Source organism: Hemitrygon akajei, chromosome 10, assembly GCF_048418815.1.
Source record: "Hemitrygon akajei chromosome 10, sHemAka1.3, whole genome shotgun sequence".
In the NCBI taxonomy this organism is placed as follows: Eukaryota; Metazoa; Chordata; class Chondrichthyes; order Myliobatiformes; family Dasyatidae; genus Hemitrygon; species Hemitrygon akajei.
The window spans coordinates 146,763,180-146,781,537 of record NC_133133.1 but is presented as its reverse complement, the minus strand read 5'-3'; the positions used below and the strand labels follow the sequence as shown (position 1 = coordinate 146,781,537).

At 39.0% G+C, this 18,358-nt stretch overlaps 1 protein-coding gene across 5 annotated transcripts in view; it reads left to right on the top strand.

Moving 5' to 3' along the window:
• cacna2d4a (calcium channel, voltage-dependent, alpha 2/delta subunit 4a) overlaps positions 1-18,358 on the top strand; it is a 370,881-nt gene that overhangs the window by 190,902 nt on the left and 161,621 nt on the right. The window lies entirely within an intron of this gene.

Here is an 18,358-nt window from a genome sequence, read left to right as displayed (position 1 = left end):
GGTTAAAGGTTTGAGAGAGCCATGGTTTTCAAGGGATATTGGAAACTTGGTTCGGAAAAAGAGAGATATCTACAATATATATAGGCAGCATGGAGTAAATGAGGTGCTCGAGGAATATAAAGAATATAAAAATAATCTTAAGAAAGAAATTAGAAAAGCTAAAAGAAGATATGAGATTGCTTTGGCAAGTAAGGTGAAAATAAATCCAAAGGGTTTCTACATATATATTAATAGCAAAAGGATAGTCAGGGATAAAATTGATCCCTTAGAGAATCAGAGTGGACAGCTATGTGTGGAGCCAAAAGAGATGGGGAAGATTTTGAACAATTTCTTTTCTTCGGTATTCACTAAGGAGAAGGTTATTGAATTGTGTAAGGTAAGGGAAACAAGTAGGGAAGTTATGGAAACGATGATGATTAAAGAAAAGGAAGTCCTGCTGCTTTTAAAGAATATAAAAGTGGTTAAGTCTCCAGATCCTGACAGGATATTCCCTAGGGCCTTGAGGGAAGTTAGTGTAGAAATAGCAGGGGCTCTGACAGAAATATTTCAAATGTCATTAGAAATGGGGGAAGGTGCCGGAGGATTGGCGTATTGCTCATGTTGTTCCATTGTTTAAAAAGGGTTCTAAGAGTAAACCTAGCAATTATAGGCCTGTAAGTTTGACATCAGTGGTGGGTAAATTAATGGAAAGTATTCTTAGAGATGGTATATATAATTATATGGATAGACAGGGTCTGATTAGGAACAGTCAACATGGGTTTGCACGTGGAAGGTCATGTTTGACAAATCTTATTGAATTTTTTTAGAGGTTACTAGGAAAGTTGATTAGGGTAAAGCAGTAGATGTCTATATGGACTTCAGTAAGGCCTTTGACAAGGTTCCACATGCAAGGTTAGTTAGGAAGGTTCAGTTGTTAGGTATTAAAATTGAAGTAGTAAAATGGATTCAACAGTGGCTGGATGGGAGATGCCAGAGAGTAGTGGTGGATAACTGTTTGTCAGGTTGGAAGCCAGTGACTAGTGGTGTGCCTCAGGGATCTGTACTGGGTCCAATGTTGTTTGTCATATACATTAATGACCTGGATGATGGGGTGGTAAATTGGATTAGTAAGTATGCAGATGATGCTAAGATAGGTGGTGTTGTGGATAATGAAGTAGGTTTTCAAAGCTTGCAGAGAGATTTAGGCCAGTTAAAGGAGTGGGCTGCAAGATGGCAGATGGAGTTTAATGCTGATAAGTGTGAGGTGCTACATTTTGGTAGGACTAATCAAAATAGGACATACATGGTAAATGGTAGGGCATTGAAGAATGCAGTAGAACAGAGTGATCTAGGAATAATGGTGCATAGTTCCCTGAAGGTGGAATCTCATGTGGATAGGGTGGTGAAGAAAGCTTTTGGTATACTGGTCTTTATAAATCAGAGCATTGAGTATAGGAGTTGGGATGTAATGTTAAAACTGTACAAGGCATTGGTGAGGCCAAATTTGGAGTATTGTGTACAGTTCTGGTCACTGAATTATAGGAAAGATGTCAACAAAATAGAGAGAGTACAGAAGAGATTTACTAGAATGTTACCTGGGTTTCAGCACCTAAGTTACAGAGAAAGGTTGAACAAGTTAGGTCTTTATTCTTTGGAGTGTAAAAGGTTGAGGGGGGACTTGATAGAGGTATTTAAAATTATGAGGGGGATAGATAGAGTTGACGTGGGTAGGCTTTTTCCATTGAGAGTAGGGGAGATTCAAACAAGAGGACATGAGTTGAGAGTTAGGGGGCAAAAGTTTAGGGGTAACACGAGGAGGAACATCTTTACTCAGCGAGTGGTAGCTGTGCGGAACGAGCTTCCAGTAGAAGTGCTAGAGGCAAACATGAGGAAATCTGCAGATGCTGGCTGGCCTGCTGTGTTCCACCAGCATTTTGAGAAGTGGTAGAGGCAGGTTCAATATTGTCATTTAAAGTAAAATTGGATAGGTATATGGGCAGGAAAGGAATGGAGGGTTATGGGCTGAGTGCAGGTCGGTGGGACAAGGTGAGGGTAAGCGTTTGGCACGGACTAGAAGGGCCGAGATGGCCTGTTTCCGTGCTGTAATTGTTATATGGTTATATGGTTATATGAGGAAATCTGCAGATGCGGGAAATTCAAGCAACACTCACAAAATGCTGGTGGAACACAACAGGCCAGGCAGCATCTATAGGAAGAAGTACAGTTGACGTTTTGGACCGAGACCCTTCGTCAGGACGCTGACTTCATTTTGGGTCCTGACGAAGGGTCTCAGCCTGAAACGTCAACTGTACTTCTTCCTATAGATGCTGCCTGGCCTGCTGTGTTCCACCAGCATTTTGTGTGTGTTCCTCATTTTTCCTTTAATTTCAATGTCAAATATAAGATGCACTAAATCTGTGGCATCTAGCTTATGATCTTCTGCTGATAGAAATAGGTCTTTCCTATTTAGTCAATCCAGTCTTTTACATATCTCTGTTAAATCTTTCTTTGACCTCCTTCTGTTCTGAAGCAAACAAACCTTCATATCCAATCTTTCCTCACAGCTACAACTTTTCATTGCAGGCAATATCCTCATAAATCTCCTTTGCACCCTCTCTAATGCAATCACATCTTTCTGGTAATGTGGTGACCAAAATTCTATGCAGTACTCAAACTAGTTTAACTAGTATTGCTTACATTACTAGAAGAATATCTTGTACCTGCCCCACTACCTTGAAGGGTCATGTATATATATTCCAAGACTTTCTTTTTCCATGGTATTCACTGTCCTCAAATTTATGATGTATTCTTATGCCTTAGAATATCTTCCAAATATATTAACCTCACACTTCTTCTGACTGAATCCATTACCACTTTGCTACCCAAAAATCTGTTCATTCCTGTGTTCTAGGAAGTTTCTTCTCACTGTAAACAAAATGGCTAATATTAATATCAGCTGCAAATTTCTTTATTTTGCCTACATTTAAGTCTAACCCATTAATATATGTTACAAAATTTTTTTTTAAATCTGAGTACTGAGTTCTGAAAAATTTCAATAACAGCTTGTCAGCCATATTCATTACCCAGTAACACAACCAATTTTGATTAAATTTGCCACTCTCACCTGGACACTATCCTGCTTGCACAGATTCTACCCATCCCAGAAACATTTGCAAAGATCCAAAAATGTAAACCCTTCTCTTCTGGTGGGGTATATACAAGCACGACAAGTTATATCTGAACCAGAATGAGCCCTATACCTTTGCTGGGAGGTTTGCTTATAGTATTTTAGATGTTTGAAGCTAATTTGGCAGGTGGATGGAATACAGAGTAGTTGCATAATTGGAAACAAGATTCAGTTAAATATTGACAAAAATCTAGGTCAGTCCAGTAGGCAAACAAGATAGGCATGATAAGGCAATTCATATTTAGTCATCCATTAAAATGACCTATATCCCTATTCCTATAGAAATGTATAGTATTGGAATTATAACCTTAGATGTCCAATTTTTTAAATCCATCATTAAACTGCCTAAATTCATGTTGTGCAACACACACAAAATGCTAGAGGAGCAGGCCAGAGCACATCTATGAAGAGGAATAAACTGCTGATATTTCAGACTGAGACCTTTAATCAGGACTGGAAAGGAAGAGGCAGAACCTCCAGTGTTCTGTGTGTGTTGGTCACAATTTCTGGCATCTGCAGAATTTCTGGAGCTAAATTCAAGTTTTGGGACCTCAAGCCTTTGTCTACCATGATGTTGCTGCCTACATAGCTGTTTATCAACCACCTTCCAGATTCTATACAGCTACTTTGAGACATCTCCAACCCTAACACCAGGGAGGTAACATACCAATTGAGACACACTGTAGTCCCAAAAACACACATGTGGTCCCATTACAGTCAGCTCCCTATTGCTATAGCTTTCCTAGTCTTTTTTCTTCCCCTGCTCTGCTGAGCGTGTGGTGCTACAAATTTGGCTATTGGTTTTTGCCCTTGTAAGGCCATGTCCCTAACAATATTCAACAATATAAATTTATTTGAAAGGGGGATAGTCGCGAGGTTTTCCTGAAGTACCTACCTACTCTCACTCTCTTCCACCATCAGCCATTGCTCTCAAAATGTGATTTCATCTTCTATAGCTTCAGATTTTATTGCATTAGACTCTGCATCCTGCCCTATAATGGAAATTTATTACTTATAAAATATATGTTCATGCTGCCACTTCTTTTAAAAATATGGTCAAAGTTCAAAGTAAATTTATTATCAAGTACATATATGTCACCATATGCGATCCTGAGATTCATTTTCTTGTGGGTGTACTCAATAAATTTAGTAACTCTAATCAAATCAATGAAAGGCCACACTAACAAGGTGAACAACCAGTGTGCAAAAAGCAAACTGTGCAAACGCAAAAAGAAAAAAAAGAAATAATAGTAATAATAATATATAAATAAGCAATAAATATCAAGAACATGAAGAATCCTTGAAAGTGAGTCCATAGGTTATGGGAATAGTTCAGTGATGGGGCAAGTGAAGTTGAGTGCAGTTATCCCCTCTGGTTCAGTAGTCTGATGGTCGAAGGGCAATAACTGTTCCTGAACCTGGTGCTGTGAGTCCTGATGCTCCTGTACCTTCTTCTGGGTGACAACAGCGAGAGGAAAGAATGACCTGGGTGGTGTAGGTCCCTGATGATGGATGCCGTTTTCCTGTGACAACCTTCCATGTAGATGTGCTCAATGGTTGGGAGGGCTTTATCCATGATGGGCTGGGCCGTATCCACTACTTCTTGCAGGGTTTTCCATTCAAGGTCATTGGTGTTTCCATACCAGGTTGTGATGCAGTCGATATGCACTTCACAACACATCAATAGGAGTTTGTCAAAGTTATAGATGCCATGCCAAATTTTTGCAAACTCCTAAGAAAGTAGAGGCACTGCCGTGCTTTCTTCACAAACCTTAACAAATTTATTTTAAAAATAAAATTGTTAGCTGTTTTTTTTTATAACATAGCCTTGATTAAGGCATCAGAGATCTAAGGTGTGTCAGTAAGCTGGATCCAAAATGAGGTTGCCAACACAAGAGAGAGGGTCACAGTGGATTGGTGTTTACCTGCAAGCCTATAACAAGTGGTGTTGTGCCACTGGAATTGGTGCTAGGACTTTTATTGTTTTAATATATATAAATGAATGAGATTATAGAGAGTATGATAAATAAGTTTGCAGAAATTATGAAAATTGTTGAAGTTGTAGATAGCAAAAGATGTTGTGTAAGGATACAGTATAGATCAGTTGATAGATAGATAGATAGATAGATACTTTATTCATCCCCATGGGGAAATTCAACATTTTTTTCCAATGTCCCATACACTTGTTGTAGCAAAACTAATTACATACAATACTTAACTCAGTAAAAATATGATATGCATCTAAATCACTCTCTCCAAAAGCATTAATAATAGCTTTTAAAAAGTACTTAAGTAGTTTACTTAAATACATTAAATACAATCAACCCCGGCACTTTAACATATCTTACTCCTGGTGGTTGAATTGTAAAGCCTAATGGCATTGGGGAGTATTGACCTCTTCATCCTGTCTGAGGAGCATTGCATCGATAGCAGCCTGTCGCTGAAACTGCTTCTCTGTCTCTGGATGGTGCTATGTAGAGGATGTTCAGGGTTTTCCATAATTGACCGTAGCCTACTCAGCGCCCTTCGCTCAGCTACCGATGTTATACTCTCCAGTACTTTGCCCACGACAGAGCCCGCCTTCCTTACCAGCTTATTAAAACGTGAGGCATCCCTCTTCTTAATGCTGCCTCCCCAACACGCCACCACAAAGAAGAGGGCGCTCTCCACAACTGACCTATAGAACATCTTCAGCATCTCACTGCAGACATTGAATGATGCCAACCTTCTAAGGAAGTACAGTCGACTCTGTGCCTTCCTGCACAAGGCATCTGTGTTGGCAGTCCAGTCTAGCTTCTCGTCTAACTGTACTCCCAGATACTTGTAGGTCTTAACCTGCTCCACACATTCTCCATTAATGATCACTGGCTCCATATGAGGCCTAGATCTCCTAAAGTCCACTACCATCTCCTTGGTCTTGGTGATATTGAGACGCAGGTAGTTTGAGTTGCACCATATCACAAAGTCCTGTATCAGTTTCCTATACTCCTCCTCCTGTCCATTCCTGACACACCCCACTATGGACGTGTCGTCAGTGAACTTCTGCACATGGCAGGACTCCGAGTTATATTGGAAGTCTGATGTGTACAGGGTGAACAGGACCGGAGAGAGCACGGTCCCCTGCGGCGCTCCTGTGCTGCTGACCACCGTGTCAGACCTACAGTCTCCCAACCACACATACTGAGGTCTATCTGTCAAGTAGTCCACTATCCAATCCACCATGTGAGAGTCTACTCCCATCTCCGTTAGTTTGTGCCTTAAGATCTTGGGCTGGATGGTGTTAAAGGCACTAGAGAAGTCCAGGAATGTAATCCTCACAGCACCACTGACCCCATCTAGGTGAGAGAGGGATTTGTGCAGCAAATACGTGATAGCATCCTCCACTCCCACCTTCTCCTTATACGCAAACTGAAGAGGATCCCGGGCGTGCCTGGTTTGTGGCCTCAGATTCTGTATTATCAGCCGCTCCATGGTCTTCATCACGTGCGACGTCAAGGCAACAGGTCTGAAGTCATTCAACTCCTTTGGTTGTGGTTTCTTCGGTACAGGGACAATACAGGATGTTTTCCACTGTCTGGGTACTCTTCTCTGCTCCAGGCTCATGTTGAAGATGCGCTGTAGTGATAAGATGGACAGACCTGTGTCAGATGGAACTTCATCCAAATAAGTTTGTGGTAATGGATTTTGGGAAGTTAAATTTTGGTCAGACAGTGTTTGGGAGTATTCTGAAGTTAGGGTATATAGCAAATATTAATTCCACCAGCAAACAATCTTCAGACCTGAGTGTGGATTATAGATTGAATTTTACCTGGAACTACAGACTGGAGTTGATTATAAACCAGACAATGCAGATTAACATTCATTTTGGGTGTCTCCAGTGTGAGTGCAAAGAAGGAGGCATTTTGACAACTGTATGCAATTCAAAGGAGCCATTGTAGATAAATTGTAACTATAGAATTGTTCTGCCATTACCTTTGATCTTTAGCAGATAAAATGTCACGTTATAGTGGGTTGAGCAGGCTTCTTCTCACGAGAGTGTCTCAATATGGTGCCCGTTGCTAATTTTTGCTGAATAAAGCACTTCTCTGTCCATTAGCTTCAGTATCTCTCCAGTGAGTTCGTTCACATCACAACAGACAGGTAGAGTAAATGGCAGGGATCTTAGAATATATAAAGAGCTTAGGTATACAGAGACCTTCAGGTTCAAATCTAAAACTCCCTGAGAGGAGTGACACAGGTAGATAGGGAAAAAGCACTTCGTATGCTTGCCTTCATAGGCTGATGCATGAAGTATAAGAATTGAGCAATCAAGCTGCAGACGTACAAAACATTGGCAGGATCGCATTTGCAGCATTATGTACAGTTCTAGTCAATACACTACAGGAAGTGTGTGGTAGCAATAGAGAGAGTGCAGAAGAGATTCTCAGGACGTTGACTGGAATGGAAAGCTATAGTTATAAGGAGAGGCTAGATAGGCAAGGCTTATTCTCAGGAACGTAGGAGGCTGAGGGGTGACTTTATAGAGGTATGTATTTTCCCAGTTCAGAGAGTCCAGAACTAGAAGGCACTGGTTTAAGGTGAGAAAGGGGGAAACTTAAGAGATCTGAGTGGTAAAGTTTTCATACAGAGGTTAATCTCCCTCTCTTTGATACTGTTGGAGAATTGTAACAAAGCAAAGTTTAATCAACACGGTTTGTGGATTAGACTATAGTTCACATTATGATATATTTTCTGCTTTATGGTGGTACCTTTTCTGTTGCTATTCTGGGTGACTTTGAATCAAGGTTGCCTGCAGATAATAGACACTGAGCAGAACTGAATGTGAACTCTTCGATTTCATGCTTTATATTTTGTGTTTTAGCTTTTGCTTTCTTGTTGCTGATTGAATGATTTGTTTTATGCGCAGTGAGGGTTGATGTTCTTGTTGCTGGTTGCACGGATTTTTTTTTGCACGTGATGCGGGCGTTGATGTTTTTTCCTTTGAACTGGTTCCATGGTTTTCTTTCTTGGTTTTGTTTGTTTTGTGGCTGTCTGCGGAGAAGACAAATTTCAGGGTTGTATTCTGCATACATATTTTGACAACAAATATACTTTGAATCCTTTGAGAGCTGCCTGAGGAGGTGCTGGAAGCAAATAATTAAATGGTATTTGGATAGGAAAGCGTAGACAGACACATTCCTGATGCAGACAAATAGGTTTAAAGTAGATATGTACAATGGTTGGCATGGGCAAGATGGGCCAAAAGGACTTGTTTCTGTGTTGCATAATTCTTTGATTCTATGGCTTGAAGAGTTTTTTCAATCATACTGCAATGTGTGAAAACCTTTGGTGTTGTAGTTCCCCCCTCTGGTCACCATGTAGCACTGCATGGTGATTTCAACTTTCAGGCAACCTTGCATCTTATTTAATCCTGGTGTTTCAATGGATTTTTACTAATAATACAAGAATTATTTTTAGTCATGAATATCAACATTTTCAACTTATTTATTTATCTCTCATTCTGAAGTGGTCATTAATTTCATCTTTCTGCACCATTGTCACCTAGTACCTCACTGAGAGCCACCGAACTTTGGCCTAGCTCCCAACCAACATTGTTGGTTCCATGCTGATCCGCCACCATTAGCTGGACTTTGGACTCATCATATTTACTAGCATCACTGCCCATGTTCCTGACTTTTACCCCTTATTTCTGTTTTTTTGCTATTTCATACCTATATTTATTCTGGCAATCAGTGCCTGTAACTTTATTGATTGGAAATGGAAGCACTCCCTTGTAACAACAGGGCTTATAAACTGTGACTAAAGCTGAAAAAATACATTGTCATAAGCAGAAGGAAGTTATCCCAAGGCGAAATATAACACCACTGAAATATAACACAATCATTAAAGTCCTCGGCTATTTCTGTTTTTGATTATAGGAACTTTACATTTAACATGGAAAATATATTAACCCCCACATTAAATGTCCCATGATACCAAATGTTAAAAAAAGCATACATCAAGAAATAAACACAAACTTTAATTGTTTAAACAAAATACAGAACATATTAAAAGAGGATAAGATTAGTTATTACTGTCTTGGGAAAAAATAACTTTAACAAAATTCCTTGATAGAAAACAATACATTCTTCAACATTCTATTATATTTATCAGCAGAAGATTAATTTTTGTGACACCACACATATACACAATCTAATTCAATTATAAACAGAATATTCATTAGATGAGTAAGTATCCTATATGCTAAAATAGTGGAATTTAGATTAACATTATTTTTCTCTAAAATCAATCTAAGAATAATTATGCAGTACACTCCTGCTTGCCAATGCCTTGGATTGCTGCTTTAATAGCAAACAGGGCAATAGTAAATAAGAAAGGCATTCAAATTTTCATTCAGTTTAATAGCAAATAACAAAGGAAAGCTTTTGTACTCTGTGAATAACATACTGTTTATCTTCTGTATATACCTTGTAAGTCTAGAAATTGATCGCTGAAGTCAAAGAAACAATGTACTATGCCTTCCAACTGATAACTAGACATTGATTCGATTAAAAACCTTCACTCTGACTGGGGAGAAATGGGCAGAATAGAGGGATGGCCTTTGTGTGAAAACCAACCACATAGATAACTTTTCTGATCTTGTCAGGAAATACTAAAATACATTGGTAGTTGCAATTAATGCTCATCAACATGTCAATGGACTTCTTTCCATGTTTCCAAGACTGGTATTGCTTTGATACAACTAGTTCAACAAAATGGGAAGTGTCTTCCCATACTAGGGTTCAATTTTATGTCTTTATCCATTCATCCCTTTGGCATCTCTAGCATAGATGGCCAGATGTGAGCAATTTAACTTTGTAGATCTGTATTGGACAAAAACAAGCCAGTCAAATCTCTTTCATGTTATAGGTAATGTTGTGGCAAACTAATAATTCAACCCAACATGGTAAAAGAAACTTAATCAGTTTGGTTTTATAAATATTAAAATGATATATAGGGATGCTCTTGAATTGGCTGAATGTATTTCTGGAGAATTCAAAAATAACTCTATTTGAAATATTTCCACTGCATAGACTTGTCTGTCATTCAATAATAAACTTTCTGAATAAAATGACCATTTGGGAAAATGATGACGCCTGATCATAGAATCCTGCATCACAGAAAAATATTCTTTCACCCATCATGCCTACTTCAAACATAAACTACCTATCCACATCTATCCCATTTACCAGCACTTGGTCCATAGCCAAGTCTTGATGATTTGAGTTCTTGTCCAGATGCTTCTTAGATGATGTGAGAGTACCTGTCTTCACCATCTTCTTACGTTGTTGGATACAGTTGTAAATAACTTCTGGATGAAAAAATTCTTCCTCAGATGCGCTCTAAACCTCTTACTCCTCACCTTAGCCCCAGGCCCTTTGATCTTAGACTCCTTTGCTGTGGAGAAATATTTCTATCAACCTTATATATACCTATCATAATTTTGTATAACACTGGTCCCACTCAGTTTCCTTTGGCCAAGGAAAACAAAAACAGCCTAATAAATCTCTCTTTATCCACCCTATGCCTGCTACATCTAATACTTCTTCTGTAATCATAATATTCTAGAATTTTACCATCCCAACTAAAACATCCAGCAAACAATGTCTTCCTCTTCAGTGAAAACGGATGAAAATGTTAATTAAAATCCTTGTCCACATCTTCTGGCTCCACTTGCTGATTTGCACTTCAGTTCATAAAGGGTCCTACTCTTCCCCTAGTTACCCTCATTTTGGATTTTCCTTAAGCTTAATTGCCAGTGAGATTTCATAGCCCTTCATCTATCTTCCCAAGTTTTTAACCCTACACTGTATGTGCTCCTGAAATGCTCTATACTTAGCAGACGATTCCAATTTTTCTTTTATCAGACCCCAAATATCCCTTGACATCCAAAGTTCCCTGGACCTGTTCTCCATACTCTTTACAGAAACAGTTTGGAGCTGAATTTTTACAATTTCATTTTAAATAGGCTCCCAATTCCCAAATCTAGATTCCCTGGAAGAATCTAGATTCTTCCCACTTAGTGCTTCCCACTAAGTTTACCAGGTCCTATCTAACAATATTAAAATTGGTCACCCCCAGTTCAACTGTATAGCTTCTGATCTATCTTCGTTGCTTTCCGTAATTTCTATGAAAACTCTCTAGTTATGGTTACTATCTCCAAAGTGCCTTCCCACCGACACTTGTCCAGTTTCATTCCATTAGATCAGGTCAAACACTACCAAATGCCCAGACAAACTATTTATGTACTGGCACAAAGAGTTCTCAGGGTGAACTTTGAAAATTTAACCATTTAATCCTTTAACATTAAGGTAATCTGTTTAATATCAGGAGAATTGAAGTCAGTAAATTGATATATTGGTAAATTGGCTTATTATTGTCATATATATAGTGGAAAAAAACGTCTTGAATACTGCTCATAAAAATCAAGTCATTACAACAGTGTATTTAAGTAGTACAAGATAAAAAAAATAGAATGCAGAATAAAGTGTAAAAGCTATAGAACAAGCGCAGTGCAGATAAACAAAGTGTGCAATCATAATGAGGTAGACTGTGAGATCAACAGTCCTTCTTATTGTACCAGAGGTCCACTCAAGAGTTTGATAACAGTAGGACAGAAGCCATCCTTGAACCTGGTGGTACATTCTTTCATGTTCTGGTATCTTCTGCCCAATGGGAGAGTTGAGGAGAGAGAATGTTTAGGGTGAGTGGGGTCTTGGATTATGTTGAAAACTTTAATGATAATAATAATTTTTAAAAACTTAGTTTTAGAGCACTTTTCATACAGATGATGTAGTTCAAAGTGCTTTACAATGGGATAAAGTGCAAACGTGAAAATAAAAATAAATATATCAAAATAAAAGACAAAAGGATGTTTAGTTAAAAGCAAGATTAAATAAATAGGTTTAGAGTTGGTGTTTAAAGGTGTGTACTGATTCTGTATGCCTTATAGTTTTTTAAAATTGGTCACCCCCCGTTCAAATGTATAGTTTCTGATCTATGTTTGTTGCTTTCTGTAATTTCTATGAAACCTATCTAGTTATGGTTACTATCTCCAAAGTGCTATCTCCATTGAATTTCACAGATTATGAGTATAGTTCAAAATAGCAGACCTGCCAATTATCTTTTGAAAGTTATTGTTTAAATTTAAGAGACTGACGTAAGAACACCAGAGCGGTTGAGCAGAATGATAAAACAAAAATGATTCTTTGATGTACTCTGGCCACTGACTATTAAGAGCTTTAAATACAAGTAAGAGAGCTTTAAAATCAAATCTAAAAGATACAGGAAGCCAATGCAGAGTGGCTAGGATGGGAGTGATATATTCTTTCATCTTGGCTTTACCAAGGCAGCAAAAAAGTGTAGACAGAGTCCATTGAGGGGAGGCTGATTTCCATGATATGCTGAGCTGCGTCCATGACTTTCTGCAATGTCTTGCATCATGGACAGGGTAGCTGCCATACCAAGCCCTGATGCATCCAGAGAAGATGATTTCTATGGTGCATCACTAAAAATCAGTGAGGGTCAAAGAGGACATGCCAAATTTCTTTAACCTCCTTTGAAAGTGGGAGTACTGGTGAATTTACTTGGCCGAGACAGCAATGTGGTTTGACCAGAACAGGTTATTGGTGACGTAGGAACTTGAAGCTCCCAGCTCTGTCAATCTCATCACCACTGATGTCAACAGGACCATGTGCACCACCCACTCCCCCCTTCCTGAAGGCAGTAACCAGCACTTTTGTTTTGTTGACATCGAGGAAAACATTTTTGCCATGCCACCATGTCACTGAGCTCTCTATCTCCCTCCTGTGGTCTGAATCATTGTATATGGCCCACTACAGTGGTATCATCCGTAAACTTAAAGATCGAGTTAGAGAAAAATCTGACCATGCAATCACGAGTGTGTAGGGAGTAGATGGGGTACCGGTGTTGAGGGTAATCATGGCAGAGGTGTTGTTTCCTATCCTTACTGATTGCAGTCTGTTTGTTAAGATCCCTTGCATCTATAACCTTATTCCTCATACTTGTCTGTGATTTGCTTACCTATCTGCTGATCTAGCTCCCTGTGACTGTTGGGAGATTTGCAATGCAATGGCAACAAAATAATCACCGCCATTTTATTTCTAAACTCTACACCAATGGCATAATTTGAAGAGGTTTTCAGCTATCTTCCCTCATTAGTGTAGTGATGGTCTATATGATCAATAATGCATTGCTGGCCAAAATATCTGAAACTCCTAGATCCTGGAATGTTGAGTTGCTAGATGTTCCCTAATTGCAACAGGATGATTTTCACATGTGATGATCAATGTTCTAAGTTAATCTGCCTTACCTTGCATTAAAATAAGTGCATTTTAGCCTTCCATTCCTCCCAGTTGGCTTATCATTGCATGTCTGTTTTGCCTACTGGATAGTATAGACAGAACAACAGATATTAAACCATGTAAAGAAACACAAACATCTGTAAAATTAGTAACCTGAATACAGAATTAACTCATGGTTGTAATCCAGTCCAGGAAGTGAAACATACTTTTAGATTATATTCCAGGCTACAATGCTGCCATATTTTCATTGCATTATATGTAAATGATCTTATTCCTGCTGCCTGTTGTTCTTTCCCAGAACAGTTCCCTCCTTATCATGTTATTATCTTCAAAATCCTCTACTAAGCCAACTTAGATATTAAATTCATCATTTTACAGTACAGAAGCATGACCTTCAGGCCAATTAGTCCATGCCAACCTAGATGCCTATTGGCACTAATTCCATTTGCCTACATTTTGGCCCATCTCCCTTTAAACATTTTCTATCCTTGTATCTGTCCAAATATCTTTCAAACATTGTGTTTGTAACTGCTTCTCCACCGGCAGCATGTTAAATACACCTGCCAAAATCTTGCCCCTCAAATCTCTTTTTAAGTTTTCTCCACTAACCTTAATAGCCAGATGTTAGTGTAGTGGCATCAGCACCGGACGTTGAGGTGAATGGTCCTGAGTTCAAATCCCACTTTCCACCTATGCTGGGTTGAGTATCAAGCAGGCAACTTGGCCTTGTAAAAAAAACAGTCAATTGCTATGGAACGGCAAAATTAAAATGCCGTTTGATATGCCACAAGGCGCAGAAAGGAACAGCAACTAACCATACACCTATAGACTCCCCTATCCTGAGAAAAGGCAGTAGCTATCTAGGCCACTCATAATTTTCTAAACCTTTGTGATGCCACCCCTCAGAATCCTTTGCTCCAAGGTAAGTAATGAAACTTGTCAAGGTTTTTCTTAAAACAGTGCAGGCAACATTCCTTTTCTGTCCTCTCTCTTGCTTAATAACTCTTTACATATTGTGTGGTGACCTGAACTGCAGATAGTATTCCAAATGCATTTTAACCAATAATTTGCACAACTGTAATATGGCATTCTAACTCATTCATTCAGTGCAGTGCCTTGGCCAATGAAAGAAGCATACGCTGAGCTGTAGTCTATAAACAGCAGCATGACTTAAGTAACACCTGGACAGTAGTAATACCTACATTAGGCTTCTGTTTGTTGACTATGGCTCAATGTTCAATGCAATCATACTCTCAGTTCTAATCGAAAAGCTCCAAAATCTTGGCCTCTTGCACCCTGCTTTGCAACTGGATCCTTGACTTCCTCACTGGGAGACCACAATCTGTGCAGACTGGAAATAGCATCTCTTCCTCATTGACAATCAATTAACAAGAAAGTGTGATTAACCCACTGCTCTACTCTCTCTACACCCATGACTGTGTGGCTAGGCACAGCTCAAACACCATCTAGGTTTGCCAATGACACAACTGTTTTTGACAGAATTTCAGATGGTGAAGAAGAGGGGTATAGGAGTGAGATAGAACAGCTGGTTGAGTGGTGCCTTGCACTCACCGTCAGTATGACCAAGGAATTGATTGTGGACTTTAGGAAGGGGAAATAGAGAAACACACACCAGCCCTGATTGAGGGATCAGAAGTGGAAAGGGTGAGTAGTTTCAAGTTTCTGGGTGTCAACATCTCTGAGGAGATCTATTCTGGCCCAACTTATTGATACAATTACAAAGAAGACATGATAGTAGCTATATTTCATTGGGAGTTTGAGGAGATTTGGTAGGTCACCAAAGGTAGTCATAGATTTCTAAAGGTGTTCCAATTGGTTGCATCATTGTCAAGTATGGAGGGGCCACTGCACAGGATCAGAAAAAGCTGCAGAAAGTTGTACACTCTGCCAGCTCTACCATAGGCACTAACCTCCCCCTCATCAAGGACACCTTCAAAAGGTGGCATCCATCACCAAGGACCACCATTACCCAGAACATGCACTTTTATTGCTACCATCAAGAAGAAAGTAAAGGAGCCTGAAGACACATACTCAGCATTTCAGTAACAGCTTCTTCCCCTCTGCCATCAGATTTCTGAATGGATAATGAACCCACAAATGTTTCTATAGTAATTTTTCACTCACTTTTTGCACTGCACTACTGGTTAAATTTATTTTTTAATATATACTTGGAATTGTAATTTATATTTTTTTATTATTATGTATTGCAATACACTGCTGCTGTAAAATAACAGATTTCACAACATATGCTGGTAATACTAATCCTGACTCAGATTCTGATATGGTTTCTTCACAATACTGTGTTGCAACTTTCAGGGAATACGTACTTGTATCTCAAGATGTTGTAATTCTGTAACACTTCCCAGGGCCAGGCCATTCACTGTCCTGAATTAATTTCTCAAAATGAATCACTTTTCCCTTGTCTGAATTCTGTCAATTATTCCCTTGGCCCTATAACTTATGCCATTTTTATTTGACTTTTAATTGATTTTCAAGCCATTCATGAATATCCAAATTACTCAGCCACTATTATAGAACCTGGTATTGATAGTGGTGGTTGGGGGGAGTGTGGTGCATAGGGATAGTGAAGGAATTTCAGAACCTCAGTAAGTATTGTTAAAAAAAATTAAGTTTGGACACAAAAGAAAGCTCTCCTATTGGTCTTACATCATCGATAATACTCATAATGCCCATTCATTTTTGGACTAAAATGAAGATTAATCAGCCTTGCATGAACATGGGTAGCATATACAGTATTCATAAAATTGATACCAATGTGTGAAGGCTCATCATTATCAGTAGATTCATCAACAAATAAACTGTATTTCTACATGAATCAACTTTCACCTTGTTGTATCATCATGCTAAATGGGATAGCCTGCAGCTCAAAATAAGACATCCAGGAGCTACCTGAAGCAGCAGAATGATATTCCACTGCAATCTGTAAGATCCTTTCTGTCACTATAGTGATCAATGCCAGGTTCAGTGAGAAGTTCAGAAGGGCATGCTGAAAGCAACATGAAGCAAACCTAAAAATGAGGGATCAGCATGGCAGCGCTGTATACCAAAGAATAAAATAACATGCAGTGGACAGAGATAAGCAACCACACAACCAGTAAATCAGATCAAAGCTTCACAGATCTGCTGCATCTTGATGCAAGTGGTGGTAGGTAATTAGACAACTCTTGAGAGACATATCTCCAAGAATATGGTCAACATTGGATGCACCGTTGATATGATTTCTAGTGACAATGCTGAGACATCGCTAACTCTAATCCATTCACTCTAATCCCATTTTATTTGCCCCACATTCCCCTCAACTCCCTCAGGTTTGTACTTTTACACTATTATACTTCAAGCTACCATTTAACTTTCTCTTGGGATTCCCTCCATTAAAGAAACCACTCTTCTCACTCCAATGTGATATCAAAAAATGACAAAGAGCACTGAACACTGCAAAAGTTAGGGACAGGACAATATCCCAAACATATCACTGAAGATCTGTGCTACAGAACTAGGCATTAATGTAGTCAAGATGTTCCATTACAGTTGCAACATTGGTATTGGTAATTTTATATTTGATATATTCAATATTCAATTCCATCTGCCAAATCTGTCTCTAACCTCCAAGAAGACCATAACCTTGTCATAGGGTTTGGAGGCTTGCATGCCTCAATGACCCAGAGAGCCATGATGGCTGGAGTCAAGGGTTTGTGCTGTGGCTTTTGGTAGGGTCAAAGGGTAGAGGCCAGACTGAGAGTGGTCCAGTAGTCCTCCAGGTTCAGGGGTTCAGCTCAGGGACAACAACCCTGACTGGACAACTTACGGAAATACCAGTGAAAAATCCTTCTATATTTGTGTGCGTCTGAGGACCCTGAACCACAGCTGGGCATAACTGGCAGTAAGTAAGTAATATGTTTCTATATCTCATTAACAGAGGAGTCATAGAGTCATAAAACACTTGTAACCCATTGAGTCTGTGCCAACTGTTAAGGACCCATTTACTCTAACCCCATTTTATTCACCCCACATTCCCCTCAACTCCCTCAGATTTGTACTTTTACACTACTATACTTCAGAAAATATTAAAGAAAAAAAGGTTAACACAGTCTATTGCAAGAATTCTCAATTTCCAGAAGACTTCCAATAACACAGAAAGTATTCCTGGCTGAAAACAAGGATCTCTTTCAATTTCTCACAGGTCAATGGCCTTATAATCACATTTTTTTACATCTCATTCTATTAAGATTCATGACTTTATTATAACAGAAATTTACCATATACTGTATGCATGAGTAATAGTTGTTTGAAATTTAGAATTCAGTTTTTCCAGTGAATCATCATTATTTAGGAACTGCCAATTATCAAAATGCAAATTCTAACCACATCATCGGCACCAGCCTACCCACCATCAAGGACATATATACCAAGGGTGCCAGAAAAGGGCCAGTAACATCATCCCACATCCTGCTAATGGACTGTTTGTTCCACTCCCATCAGGGAGGAGGCTACATAGCATCCACTCCAAGATGATCAAACTCGAAAACAGTTACTTACCCCAGCAGTGAGGCTGATCAACAGCTCCACCCACTAACTCCATCACTACTTTATTATTTCTGTCAGTCATCTTATCTACAGCCTAACATCACTTTATGGATATACAATCAATCTATGTATATAAGCTATCTTATGTATTTACATTCATAATATTGTGCTCTTTATCTTTTTTGGGGGTTTTTTGTGTGCTGCATCAGATTGAAGTAACAATTAGTTGATTCTCCTTTACACTTGTGTACAGAAAATGACA